This window comes from Salmo salar, chromosome ssa23 (genome assembly GCF_905237065.1).
Source record: "Salmo salar chromosome ssa23, Ssal_v3.1, whole genome shotgun sequence".
In the NCBI taxonomy this organism is placed as follows: domain Eukaryota; kingdom Metazoa; phylum Chordata; class Actinopteri; order Salmoniformes; family Salmonidae; genus Salmo; species Salmo salar.
In genome coordinates, this window is record NC_059464.1 from 22,178,849 (window position 1) to 22,193,354 (window position 14,506).

Genomic DNA, 14,506 nt, shown 5'->3' on the forward strand with positions numbered 1-14,506 from the left:
ACGGCCACGTGGACTGGGGACAGCAAGGAGTCATCAGGCCAGGTAGTCCTGAGGCATGGTCCTAGGGCTCAGGTCCTCCGAGAGAGAGAACGAAAGAAAGAAAGAAATAGAGAAAGAAAGAGAGAAAGAAAGAGAGAAAGAGAGAGAGAATTAGAGAGAGAATACTTAAATTCGCACAGGACACCAGATAAGACAGGAGAAATACTCCAGATATAACAGATTGACCCTAGCCCCCCGACATAAACTACTGCAGCATAAATACTAGAGGCTGAGACAGGAGGGGTCGGGAGACACTGTGGCCCCATCCGACGATACCCCCGGACAGGGCCAAACAGGCAGGATATAACCCCACCCACTTTGCCAAAGCACAGTCCCCATACCACTAGAGGGATATCTTCAACCACCAATTTACCATCCTGAGACAAGGCCGGGTATAGCCCACAAAGATCTCCGCCACGGCACAACCCAAGGGGGGGGCGCCAACCCAGACAGGAAGATCACGTCAGTGACTCAACCCACTCAAGTGACGCACCCCTCCTAGGGACAACATGGAAGAGCACCAGTAAGCCAGTGACTCAGCCCCCGTAGTAGGGTTAGAGGCAGAGAATCCCAGTGGAGAGAGGGAAACCGGCCAGGCAGAGACAGCAAGGGCGGTTCGTTGCTCCAGTGCCTTTCCATTCACCTTCACACTCCTGGGCCAGACTACAGTCAATCATAGGAGCTACTGAAGAGATGAGTCTTCAATAAAGAGTTAAAGGTTGAGACCGAGTCTGCGCCTCTGTTGATTCTACTTGATTAGATAGATTGAAATTGTACGTTAAACATCACAGCATAGTTGAAAGATATGTGTTGTGTAGAAACCCAAAGTGGGTGGCCACCAGAGATAGATGGGATGGGCTGAGGGAAACTAAGGGTTGGGATGTGGAATTGGAGACAAGTGGGAGGGGAGTTGCTGTGTGGGAGATAGAATGATGTTCAAAGATAAAAGTTGTTTTTTTAAAGTCTAAATAAAACATAATAAAAAGTATGTTTGAATGACACTGAGGGGCAGTGTTTTTACAACTAACGGCGGTTTGCCTGAGGCTGATGCCGTGTAGGTGTTTGTACACATGCATATACAGTACACACACTCTTATTCAAATAAACGCAACAAGAACTCACACATACATATAATAGTGCCAGACATGCACACAAACATATACAGTTGGCATTGCTGTTATGATTTTAGTTGTCCTTGATGTCTTTTCTTTAAAAACAAAAATGTTTTCTATTGCATTGTTGTTGACTGTTTTCTTCTGTCTTTTCCTTTTTTCTCTTTAGTTCATTCTCTTGGTTGTTGGTGCATTGGGGGGTTCTTGGGGGTGGGGAATGGAATTAATTGTATTTTCTATTTTTATTTGTATTCTTGGGGGGGGACTGTGGGAGGGGTCTCGAATGGTTGAGGGACAGCTTTTGGGGAACTGTGGGGGGGATCTTGGAGGGTTCGGGTTCACGTTTTTTGGCCTAGTGGGAGATCTGTCAAAGTGCCCTTGAGCAGGGCATTGACCATAGATGCTTCTGTATGTCGCTCTGAATGGGAGTCTGTTGGATGACTGGTATGATGCAGTTGTTGAGCGGCATCACTGCAAGTATATTGTATGTATCGGATATTCAAAAAAAAAAAAGTAAAAAAATACACGAAAAAGAAGCGCTGTTTGGCAGGTCATGTTTCGGAGGACGCATGACCCGACTTTCGCCTCCTGAGCCCGTTGGGGAGTTGCAGCGATGAGACAGGGTTGAAATTGGGGAGAAAAAGGAGAGAAAAACAGAGCTCTCCCTAAAAACAGAGCTCTCCCTTTTTTACCAACCCGCTAAGGCTTTCACTTCAGGTCCTGTGGTTAATACCACCAAGCCAATTGGGTATCTACTGATGTTTTTAATTACAGGTTCATTACTGTTGATATTAGAGCTCTACTGGATTGTTACAGAACATTCTAACCAATAAATGAATTCATTCGAATTCTCTTTTTAAGCGTATTTTTTTGAAAAACAAGTGCAGCACATTAATTCTCTGCGGTAACCTAAGCTCCAATTTCCTGTCTAGAAATATGTTGCAGAGCATCACAAATCCAACCTGGACTCAGGGGTAGACGTAACATATTAACAGTAAATCCAGGAGACTCCAATTAGTATGATATGTTACATTTTGTATTGGTTTGTATTAGTTTGTGGATGTCCATCAATAATTTCATATAATATGTTATGAAGTGCAATTCGTACAAAATGTTACGAATTTGCAAAACATATGATATGTTACTAATTCCAATTTGTTGTGGCTAATGTTAGCTAGGTGGCTAGCTAGGGGTTATGGTTAGGGTTACGTTTAGCGTTAGCTAACATGCTAAGTAGCTGCAAAGTAGCTAAAAATGTAGTAAGTAGTTGCTAATTAGCTAAAATTCTAAAGTTACCCTACTTTTGTTTTTTGCCATAAGTAACCTTCTGTCTTATGTAACCATGCCAACTCACACAATTCTTCACTCAAACACAAAGCAAAGCAATCTTTTTAAAAATGATAAAATCAGCACCATGTGGCTGAACCAAAACAACCAGCAGACTCATACTATCAGTCACATCAGTCTATTCACTCCCACTTTCAGGTAAAATGAGTCAGATGTCTCCGAAATGTTTTTCTAATCATATTTACAGGTCTTCTACCCAACATAAAGCATATACATTCCTTTATAAGTAATCTCATACCTCAGGTATTTCCTGTGTTGTAATTTCCTATGCTGTGTAAGACATCCATCAGAGCAGATGTTGGAGGATGGCGGCAGGTAGCCTGGTGGGGAGCAGCGATGGGCCAGTAATCAAAAGGTTACTGGATCAAATCCCCGAGCTGACAAGGTACAAATCTGTCATTCTTTCCTGAGCAAGACAGTTAACCCACTGATCCCCATGGATGTTGATTAAGGCAGCCCCCTGCACCTCTCTGATTCAGAGGGGTTGGGTTAAATGTGGAAGACACATTTCAGTTGAATGCATTCAGTTGTACAATGTGCAGAGAGCACTGAGACACAGTTACAGCCAGGTCAGCTGTCCCCTGCCCTATGGGACTGCCAATCCCAGCCGAATGTGATTCAGCCTGGATTTGAACCAGGGACTGTAGTGACATCTCTTGCACTAAGATGCAGTGCCTTAGACCGCTGCGCCGCTCAGGAGCCATGGACCATACATAAAATTAACCATACATTCTTAGAAAAAAAGGTGCTATCTCGAACCTAAAACGGTTCTTCGGCTGTCCCCATAGGAGAACCATTTTTGGTTCCATGTATAATCCTTTCCACCGAGGATTCTACATGGAACTCAAAAGAGTTCTACCTGGAACCAAAAATGTTTCCACTTGGAACTAAAAAGGATGCACTTATTTTTTCTAAGGGTGTAGACCCTGGGCCATTCTAACAGTTCTAGACATGTCTTCTCTTCTGATGGGCTCATTCTGATCCTGCTGTCCATTTAAATTCTGCTTGAATGACAGGGGATGTCCCTGTCCTGTCCTTTACTGCACAGTCAGCCGTATGTCTACGTTGTCTAGGTGGGATGTCCACTTGGCGACACTCTGGGGGCAAAGAATCAATTCACCAGTCAGGCATTGATGTAATAAATGTTTGGTATGATAAAACAATGGGTAACTTTACACATTTAACCTGAGCTTCTAAAATCTACAACAAAGGAAACAACAATAAATATGTCAGGAGCAGAACGGCACAGTATTCCAGTGGTGGCTGGTGTCTTTTTAAATTGGAGGACGGGCTCATTTTAATGTCTGGAATGAAATAAATGGGACTTTATCAAACCTATCAAACACATGGTTTCCAAGTCATTGATACTGTTCCATTGATTCCATTCCAGCCATTAATATGAGTCGTCCTCCCTTCACTAGCCTCCTCTGATGTATTCACATTAAGACTTTAGCTGTAACACAACTAGTTTGTGACAGATAATCAAGTTAGGCAATAGTACCACCTTGTGACCTAAATATGTAGATAACTCAACATACAGGGTCATAAGAGATGGGATCATTACGCGTGGACATCAAGACGATTCACTATTACATTGATATGTAAGGGATAATCAACGAGGAATTATGTGTTCTATGGAAAATAAGGAATGACGTGAAAGGTGTTTCACGACGCGCTAGCGGAGTGGAACAGTCCTTCCAGGAGTATGTGCTTAGTCCCCTCCTGTACTCCCTGTTCACCCATGACTGCGTGGTCAAACACAACTCCAACACCATCATTAAGTTTGCTGACGACACAACAGTGGTAGGCTTGATCACTGACAACCATGAGACAGCCTATAGGGAGGAGGTCAGAGACCTGGCAGTGTGGTGCCAGGACAACAACCTCTCCCTCAATGTGAGCAAGACAAAGGAGCTGATCGTAGACTACAGGAAAAGGGGGCCGAACACACCAAGACAGTCGTGAAGAGGGCACGACCAAACCTTTTCCCCCTCAGGAGACTGAAAATATTTGGCATGTCCCCCCAGATCCTCAAAAAGCTCTAAGCTGCACCTCCGAGAGCACCCTGACCGGTTGCATCACCACCTGGTATGACAACTGCTCGACATTTGAACGTAAGGCGCAACAGAGGGTAATGCGTATGACCCAGTACATCACTGGGGCCAGGCTTCCTGCCATCCAGGACCTATATACTAGGCGGTGTCAGAGGAAGGCCCAAAAAATTGTCAAAGACTCCAGTCACCCAAGTTGTAGACTGTTCTCTCTACTACTGTATGGCAAGTGGTACCGGAGCGCCAAGTCCAGGACCAAAAAGCTCATTAACAGCTTCTACCCCCAAACCATGAGACTGCTGAACAATTAATCAAATGGCCACCCGGACTATTTACATTGACAACCCACCGTACTGAAGAGCTCAGTGACTTTCAGCGTCGCACCGTCATCGAATGCTACCTTTCCAACAAGTCAGTTCATCAAATTTATGCCATGCTAGAGCTTCCATAGTCAATTGTAAGTGCTGTTATTGTGAAGTCTAAACGTCTAGGAGCAACAACGGCTTAGCCACGAAATGGTAAGCGAAGCTAGCTCACAGAATGGGACTGCCAAGTGCTGAAGTGCGTAGCGCGTACAAATCGCCTTTTCCTCGGTTGCAACACTCACTACCGAGTTCCAAACTGCCTCTAGAAGCTACGTCAGAACAATAACTGTTTGTCAGAGCTTTATGAAAAGAGGTTTATGGCCGAGCAGCCGCACACAAGCCTAAGATCACCGCCTAGAGCAGTGTAAAACTCACCGCTATTGGACTCTGGAGCAGTGGAAACGTGTTCGCTGGAGTGATGAATTACGCTTCGCCATCTGGCAGTCCGACGGACAAATCTGAGCTTAGCATATGTCAGGAGAACGCTACCTGCCCGAATGCATAGCGCCAACTGTAAAGATTGGTGGAGGAGGAATAATGGTCTTAAAGCTACAGCGTAAAATGACATTCTAGGAGATTCTGTGCTTCCAACTTTATGGCAAAAGTTTGCAGAAGGCCTTTTCCTGTTTCAGCATGACAAAGCCCCCATGCACAAAGCGAGGTTCATACTGAATGGTTTGTCGAGATCAGGGTGGAAAAACTTGACTGGCCTGTACAGAGCCCTGTCCTCAACTCCATTGAACACCTTTGGGATGAATTAGAACGTCGACTGCAAGCCAGGTCCCCAACAACACTATATATATTTTACCTTTATTTAACTAGGCAAGTCAGTTAAGAACAAATTCTTATTTACAAAGACGGCCTAGAGGCACAGGGGGTTAACTTCCTTGTTCAGGTCCAGAATGACAGATTTGGTGGTAACCTTTCGGTTACTTGCCCAAAACTCTGACCACTAGGCTACCTGCCGCCCCAATGGAATGGAACCAAGTCCCACAGCAATGTTCCAACATCTAGTGGAAAGCCTTCCCAGAAGAGTGGAGGCTGTTATAGTAGCAAAGGGGGGACCAACTCCATATTTATGCTTATGATTTGTGATTGAGATGTTCGACATTTGGCCATGTAGTGTACGTTTAATCTGTTTCTGATGATCAATGGGAAATCATATCCCTCCTCTGCCAAAACTACCAATGTATATATTCCCTGGGGATTCATGCGGAAAATAATGAGTATTGATCTGTTTGGATCTGTACAACTTCTGATGGTTACTTTTACATAAGAGTAATTCTGAATTCTAGAGGCTTGATCATAGCATACAGGAAATGACAGTCACCTGGGAACTAGCTGCAAGGGCTGATCTGTTGTACACTGATATGGCCTGATCAACAGCTCCATGCATGCTGCTAGATTAGCAGTAGTCTACCATCTTCAGGAAACCTGGAAACAGAGAGATCGCCTGAGTGCCAGTCTGTGCCAACTCCTTGTCACTCCTGGTCATGCCAAATGTTTGGCTTGACAATGACAGCAATGGAGTTTGCAGGAGCCCAAACAGATCTGGGAACAGGCTAACAGAGAGACAGGTGCTTTATGTAAACTAGCTTTTCCACTAGTGACTCGAGGCTTTGTGATGACATTGTAGTCTGTAAGACAGAAACTCACCAGAGTCATGTGGGGCATAATTCATTGTGGAATGGTTGTAATAGATCCATTGACAGTCATAGCTCTCCTTCATTTCCTGCAATGAAAAAAGAGTGGTAACTCAGGTGTAAGTGAAGGTATCATAATGGCTTATGGTCATTCACGTCCCTTTCTGTTAAGGCCTTGTATGTCTCAAATGAATGCTTCTCTACATCTGAACTAAATTATTTTAGAATAATATGAGAGATGATGTAACTTTGCATAAGAAAATTGGATTTAAAATGCCAGACACCTTACCTCACATAGGTAGGCAACATTATTCTGTGCCACAACCAGACCTGTTGCTGCTGCCAGAGCGTACCTCACCAGAGCCTCACCCCTTTAGGAAGAATAATTACACACACACACACACACACACACACACACACACACACACACACACACACACACACACACACACACACACACACACACACCGTAACATTGGCAATTTGATTTGCGAAATCAAATCAATGTGAGTCAAATTGGACGGATGTTCTAGAGTCTATTTTGCTTCCCTCACCAGGGAGCCCTGGAGGTAGGCTTGGAGAGCCTCTCTGACCACATATCCCAGGTAACCGTTCTGCTCGCAGATCAGTTTTAGCATGCTGGAGGACAGAACAGATAATAAATGATACATGAAAAACCTAATTGAACCACTTAGGAGGTTCATCACATATCGAACTCAGCTAAGTATTGTTATTACATTATCATTATTACCATGACCTACAATAACCTCAGTGATTAAAGGTTTACTCTTGCATCAACTAACTCGTTACTCTTTAGAATCTAAGAAAATGTGTGGGACACTAACTGCTTCATCTGGGGATTCATAAGACATGTGTGCCTCAACAATAAGCAGGGTCATTCTCTCTCTATGCCACACTATGACATGGCACTTATTCTTAGATATGCAAATACCCAAGACCTGTCCTAGAATTAGCTCTTGTCATTGAGTCAGATGACACTTTGCTGCAGGCTACCCTCCGGTGCAGTGGATCAAACAGGAGCTCTCTTCACTCACTGAGCGGATACAATACTAATATCACAGCCCTCTTTGTGTCCTGGGAGACCCTGTCCAGGTTTCCTGTGGACAGGTACCAGGCTGCCTCCACTGCCCCGTCCATGTGGCCATACAGGGAGGAGTACAGGGAGTACAGGAAACACACTGATTATTAGACCTTTCATAAATCTGTCAAAGATGTTCAACTTAAAACTCAAGTTGATTTTAAAAATGAGCTGTGGTCCTACCTCATTCTTCTCTGAGTGGTTTGGGTTCTTTCCATTTGAAGTCCCATCCTTGTATAGGACATGATGCTTACCTAAAGTAATAAGATTGAGTAGTCATACATGGCTGAAGAATCCTCCAGCTCCATGGCACTCTTAGCGTACCACTTAACTGCATTCCTTCCATCCTTAGAGACACCCTTTTCACCCCAGAACAGAAGCTTTGCTAGATGTTTCTGCATAAATGAAGAGTTATGTCATTGTCAAATTTATTCCCTTGGATCTTTCCTAATTTGACATAGAAGACATTTCGAGCTAGTGTAGTCTAGAACTAAAGCTAAATTATGCATTTGTCTTTTGATATACATGTGATTCAACGTCTCCTCTGAAACTGAAAGGTGTCACCTGTCTCATGAGTCAGGCTGTTCAGATGGTCCTCGTTGCTTATATGAATGTGCTGAGTTATAGATTGCTTGGAATGAGAAGAAATGTGTGGTTAACGTTATACTCATCAAACACAGTATAACTTAAGTCCCTCATTTCTCTCTATAAACTCACCTGTTGTTCCAATACCATCCCTTGGTCAATAGTGGTCTGTGCCCCAACATTGGAGTAGTAACCATATGCCATGTCAAAGTTTTTGTAAATTCCTTGTGTGTGTTTGTAGCCCAAATGCATGAGGGCTTAATGGTTGTCTCCCAGTGCACCAATCAGACTGTAAATATGACCCTGAAATACACAGAGGTCATAAAAAGGTCATTCATGGGTCAGGGGTCACACATACAGCTGAGGATAGAGGTGCCATTAGTAGCAATAACAGCAGGTGACTGTTGTGTGGTCCTTACCTGCTGTTGGTCCACAGGGACCCCCAGGCCAGCCATGTGGATGGTAGCCAGTAACAGGGAGGCGTGGTGGTGGAGGTGGTAGCCAAAACAGGAGGATGTCTGGCTCAAATAACTTAGTTATTTGACTGTTGTAGGCTATAGAAAACATAAGCACGACACAAACAGATTGTCTAGCAATTTCATGTAATTTTTTCAGGAGGGGAGTTACATGCAGCTATTTAGGCAAGCTATACATTATGTAGCTTACACAGCATAACAAACAAGCAAGGCACAGATAGGCAAACAAAAGCGATTGAAAGTTCTTTTTTCAATATCATTGCAAACATTGGCTAAACAGGAGGCAGACTCCTGGCTATATGACAGCATAACTATAAAGATTACATCATCACACAAAACACAATTCTTTTTGCCCCAATGCAATGTGTAGACTGCGTATTTTTTTGTGCTATGGCAATATCCGTTACAACAGACAGAGAAGGTTGAAGCCTTCATATATATTTTTGGAAGGTTCTTTCAAATCGCAGCTTTTCATAAATATGAGGCAGAGACATAGGCTATACCATCATATCGATGAAATTGGTTGAGGGTTCAGAAGATGGTGAGTAAAGAGAGAAACGTGAAAGTGTGTAAATAACACATCTGCAGAACGTGATTTGGATCCTTAGATTAGAGAAAGAAGTTTACAGAGGGGTATGGCAGGGTGGAAACTCTGTTTTCGTAGCCTCAGCCTAATTCATTATAAGTGGCAGCAGTAACTGTATGGTGTAAATACTGTACATGTAACCAAGAAAATTGGAGATGCAGTCAAACACTACCTGCAGGTTATGTAGGTTTGAGTAAGGCACCTGCATGAAATGGGCAGCCCATAGGGAATATACCTGTGGTGAAGTCATCTTGCTAGGTCAAATCAAATCACATATTATTTGTCACATGCGCTGAATACAACAGGTGAGGAGGGGACGGCGACAATGCAAATAGTCTGGGTAGCCATTTGATTAGCTGTTCAGGACTCTTATGGTTTGGGGGTAGAAGCTGTTAAGAAGCCTCTTGGACCTAGACTTGGCGTTCCGGTACTGCTTGCCGTGCGGTAGCAGAAAGAACAGTCTATGACTAGGGTGGCTGGAGTCTTTGACAATTTTTAGGGCCTTCCTCAGACACCGCCTGGTATAGAGGTCCTAGATGGCAGGAAACTTGGTCCCAGTGATGTACTGGGCTGTACTCACTATCCTCTGTAGTGCCTTGTGGTTGGAGGCTGAGCAGTTGCCATACCAGGCAGTGATGTAACCAGTCAGGATGCTCTCGATGGTGCAGCTGTATAACTTTTTGAGGATCTGAGGACCCATGCCAAATATTTTCAGTCTCCTGAGGGGGAATAGGCTTTGTCATGCCCTCTTCATGACTGTCTTGGTGTATTTGGACCATGATAGTTTGTTGGTGATGTGGACACCAAGGATCTTGACGCTCTCAACCTGCTCAACTACAGCCCCGTCAATGAGAATGGGGGCGTGCTCAGTCCTCCTTTTCCTGTAGTCCACAAAAATCTCCTTTGTCTTGATCACATTGAGGGAGAGGTTATTATCCTGGCACCACATGACCAGGTCTCTGACCTCCTCCCTATAGGCTGTCTCATCATTGTCGGTGATCAGGCCTACCTCTGTTGTGTCGTATGCAAACTTAATGATGGTGTTGGAGTTGTGCCTGGCCATGCAGTCATGGGTGAACAGGGAGTACAGAAGGGGACTGAGCACATACCCCTGAGGGGCCCCCGTGTTGAGGATCAGGCTGGCAGATGTGTTGTTACCTACCCTCACCACCTGGGGGCGGCCCGTCAGGAAGTCCAGGATCCAGTTGCAGAGGGAGATGTTTAGTCCCAGGGTCCTTAGCTTAGTGATGAGCTTTGAGGGACTATGGTGCTGAACGCTGAGCTGTAGTCAATGAACAGCATTCTCACGTAGGTGTTCCTTTTGTCCAGGTGGGAAAGGGCAGTGTGGAGTGCAATAGAGATTGCATCATCTGTGCATCTGTTGGGGTGGTATGCTAATTGGAGTGGGTCTAGGGTATCTGGGAGGATGTTGTTGATGTGAGCCATGGCCAGCCTTTCAAAGCACTTCATGGCTACCGACGCAGGTTACCTTCACTTCTGGGGCACAGGGACTATGGTGGTCTACTTGAAACATTTAGGTATTACAGACTCAGTCAGGCAGAGGTTGAAAATGTCAGTGAAGACAATTGCCAGTTGGTCCACGCATGCTTTGAGTACACGTCCTGGTAATCCATCTGGCCCCGCGGCTTTGTGAATGTTGACCTGTTTAGAGGTCTCACATCAGCTACCGAGAGCGTTATCACCCAGTCATCCAGAACAGCTGGTGCTCTCGTGCATGCTTCAGTGAAGCTTGCCTCGAAGCGAACATAAAAGGCATTTAGCTCGTCTGGTAGGCTCGCATCACTGGGCAGCTCGCGTTTGGGTTTCCCTTTGTAGTCCGTAATAGTTTTCAAGCCCTGCCACATCTGACGAGCTTCAGAGCCAGTATAGTAGGATTCAATCTTAATCCTGTATTTACGCTTTGCTTGTTTGATGGTTCGTCGGAGGGCATAGCGGGATTTCTTATAAGCGTCCGGATTAGTGTCCTGCGCCTTGAATGTGGAAGATCTAGCGTTTAGCTCGATGCGGATGTTGCCTGTAATCCATGGCTTCTGGTTGGGATATGTACGTATGGTCACTGTGGGGACGACGTCGTCGATGCACTTATTGATGAAGCCGATGACTGAGGTGGTATACTCCTCAATGCCATTGGGTGAATCCCGGAACATATTCCAGTCTGTGTTTGCAAAACAGTCCTGTAGCGTAGCATCCGCGTCATCTGACCACTTCCGTATTGAGGAGTACACTGGTACTTCCTGTTTTAGTTTTTGCTTGTAAGCAGGAATCAGGAGGATAGAATTATGGTGAGATTTGCCAAATGGAGGGCGGGGGAGTAAAGGTGGTCTAGAGGTTCTGAGTGTGGAGTAAAGGTGGCATAAAGATTTTTTTCCGCTGTTTGCACGTGACATGCTGGTAAAAATTTGGTAAAACTGATTTAAGTTTGCCTGCATTAAAGTCCCCGGCCACTAGGAGCGCCTCTTCTGGATGAGCATTTTCTTGTTTGCTTATGGCCTTATAGAGTTGGTTGAGTGCGGTCTTAGTGCCAGCATCGGTCTGTGGTGGTAAATAGACAGCTACGAATAATATAGGTGAGAACTCTCTTGGTAGATAGTGTGGTCTACAGCTTATCATAAAGTACTCTACCTCATGCTAGCAATACCTCGAAACTTCTTTAATATTAGACATCGCGCACCAGCTATTATTGACAAAAAGACACACACACCCAGCCCTCATCTTACCAGACGTAGCTTCTTCTCTGTTCTGCCGGTGCATGGAAAATCCCGCTAGCTCTGTATTTATTATCCATGTCGCCGTTCAGCCACGACTCGGTGAAACATAAAATATTACTGTTTTTAATGTCAAGTTAGTAGGGTAACCGTAACCGTAGGTCATCAATTTTATTTTCCTATGATTGCATGTTAGCAAGTAGAACAGATGGCAGTGGAGTTTACTCGCTCGCCTACGGATTCTCAGAAGGCAGCCCGACCTGCGCCCTCTTTTCCTCCGTCTTTTCTTCACGCAAATGACGGGGATCTGGGCCTGTTCCCGGGAAGCAGTATATCCTTCTCATCGGACTTGAGAAAGGAAAAAGATTCTTCCAGTTCGTGGTGAGTAATCGCTGTTCTGATGTCCAGAAGTTATTTTTGGTCATAAGAGACGGTAGCAGCAACATTATGTACAAAATAAGTTCAAAAATAAGTTACAAACAACGCAAAAATACTAACAAAATAGCATAGTTGGTTAGGAGCACATACATACTGTATGTTGTTGCTGTAGTGTCCCTTGTGGGATTAATAAAGTGTATTCAATTCAATTGTATGGTACCTTAGAGCCTTGTATGAAGCAGTCTAGCCTAATCCATGTCCAGAGAGGCAGAGATGTGAGGGCTCTGAATGCCTGCTCTCCCCTAGACACCACACACACCTGAATTAGGATCTCTCCTAAACAGCAGACATGATGACATGTCCTTTATTAAATCATAAGACATAATGTACATCTCCCATAATGCACGTTGATATCCAATCATACATACCACTACCTATCTCACAAGGACAGCTTCATCACATTCACAGCCTAGCATGGCATCATAAGTATCAAGTGAGAGCAAAACTCTGACAAATACACAGTGACATCCTATCTGGGGAATCCACAACAAGCTGCCATGCTATGCCTCGCCTGGTTAGTGAGCTGCATCAGAGGAGTGTCATATTTACTGTTCTGATCAACGTGATGGAGGACCTTCTTGTCACACCACTACACCAGATAGACCCACATAGACACTGTTACCCTGGGGAAAAGGAGATTAATGACATCTTTCACATTCCATTTCCTGTGTCACTGTCACTGTTCCATGGCTGCCTCAGGGAGGAGATTGAATGAATTTGTGTCATTGTAAACTGTGATTACATCTTGACTTGATCTTAGATTATGCATCCATCCTTAAGCATCCATAAAACACACCCACCCACTGGTATCATCTTCTACATATGTTTTTTTGCTGATCTTTCAAAGCATCTTTTAAAGCATGTAGACAATAAAGTACATTTAAATTTGTACATTTTAGTCATTTAGCAGATGCTCTTATCCAGAGCGATTGGTAAAGAGGATGGCTCCGACAGATATGGCAGCTCTGCTTCTAGCAACTTTGCAGTATCCATTTTTTTTGTGTGTTATTTTTTTTTTACACGCATTTCGCTACACCCCCAATAACATCTGCTAAATATGTGTATGCGACCAATTAAATATGATTTGATTTACAATTAGGCCATTCACCATAAGTTAGCTAGGTGGGACAACCACATATCACAGTCATAGTAAGTACATTTCTCCTAAAAAAAGTAGCTATCAGCAAAATCAGAGCTAGTAAGGGGAGAAAGGGTCAAATGAGTGTTAGTTTATTAAAGGCTTTTTTCTTTTTTTTAACTGTACCATGTGGAAACTGATCTGTTAAGTGAAATCAAAAATGGAAGTGAAATGAGGTGTCAGCCTTGAAACGAGACACAGATCTTAGCCTACTGTAACGGACCTAAGGGGGTTAATTTGGAGTCAGAAACTTTGGATTGCAGATGCTATCATTTTCAAAGTGCTAGTTCATGGCCTTTTTTAGTTTAACTTTAAATGAACCCACTGTGTAAGAGGCCACAAAACGGTATAATTAATTTGGCATTATACCAGTTATAACTATTCATGTTGTGAGTATTTCCAGGTGACATTGTCATTACACAAGCAGAGAGCTTATGGCCCACAAGATTACCCAAATTATTAGCTGTCATGACAATGTAAGGAAGTTTGTCATAAATGTAAAAAAATTATACAATTTAGAGGGAAGTCAGATCCAAACTTGGGCTGCTCCACAGTGAGGAGGCGGCTTCTCTCAAGATCTATGTTGATGAAAGATGGATCTTGTAAATCACTTCAAAACTCTCTCCAGTGCTAACCAGGGCACCGATGACGTGGATGTCGATTAAGACAGCCCCCCGCACCTCTCTGATTCGGAGGGGTTGGGTTAAATATAGAAGACACATTTCAGTTGAATGCATTCAGTTGTACAATTGACTAGGTATCCCCCTTTCCCTTTACCATTGGGAATGTCAACATATCTAGTGTCTACAAATCAATGAAAGGAAAACAAAACATTAGTATACACTACAACTTTAAGGACTGAGGACACCATGTTTAACCAAATAATATGTCAGTGCTTATT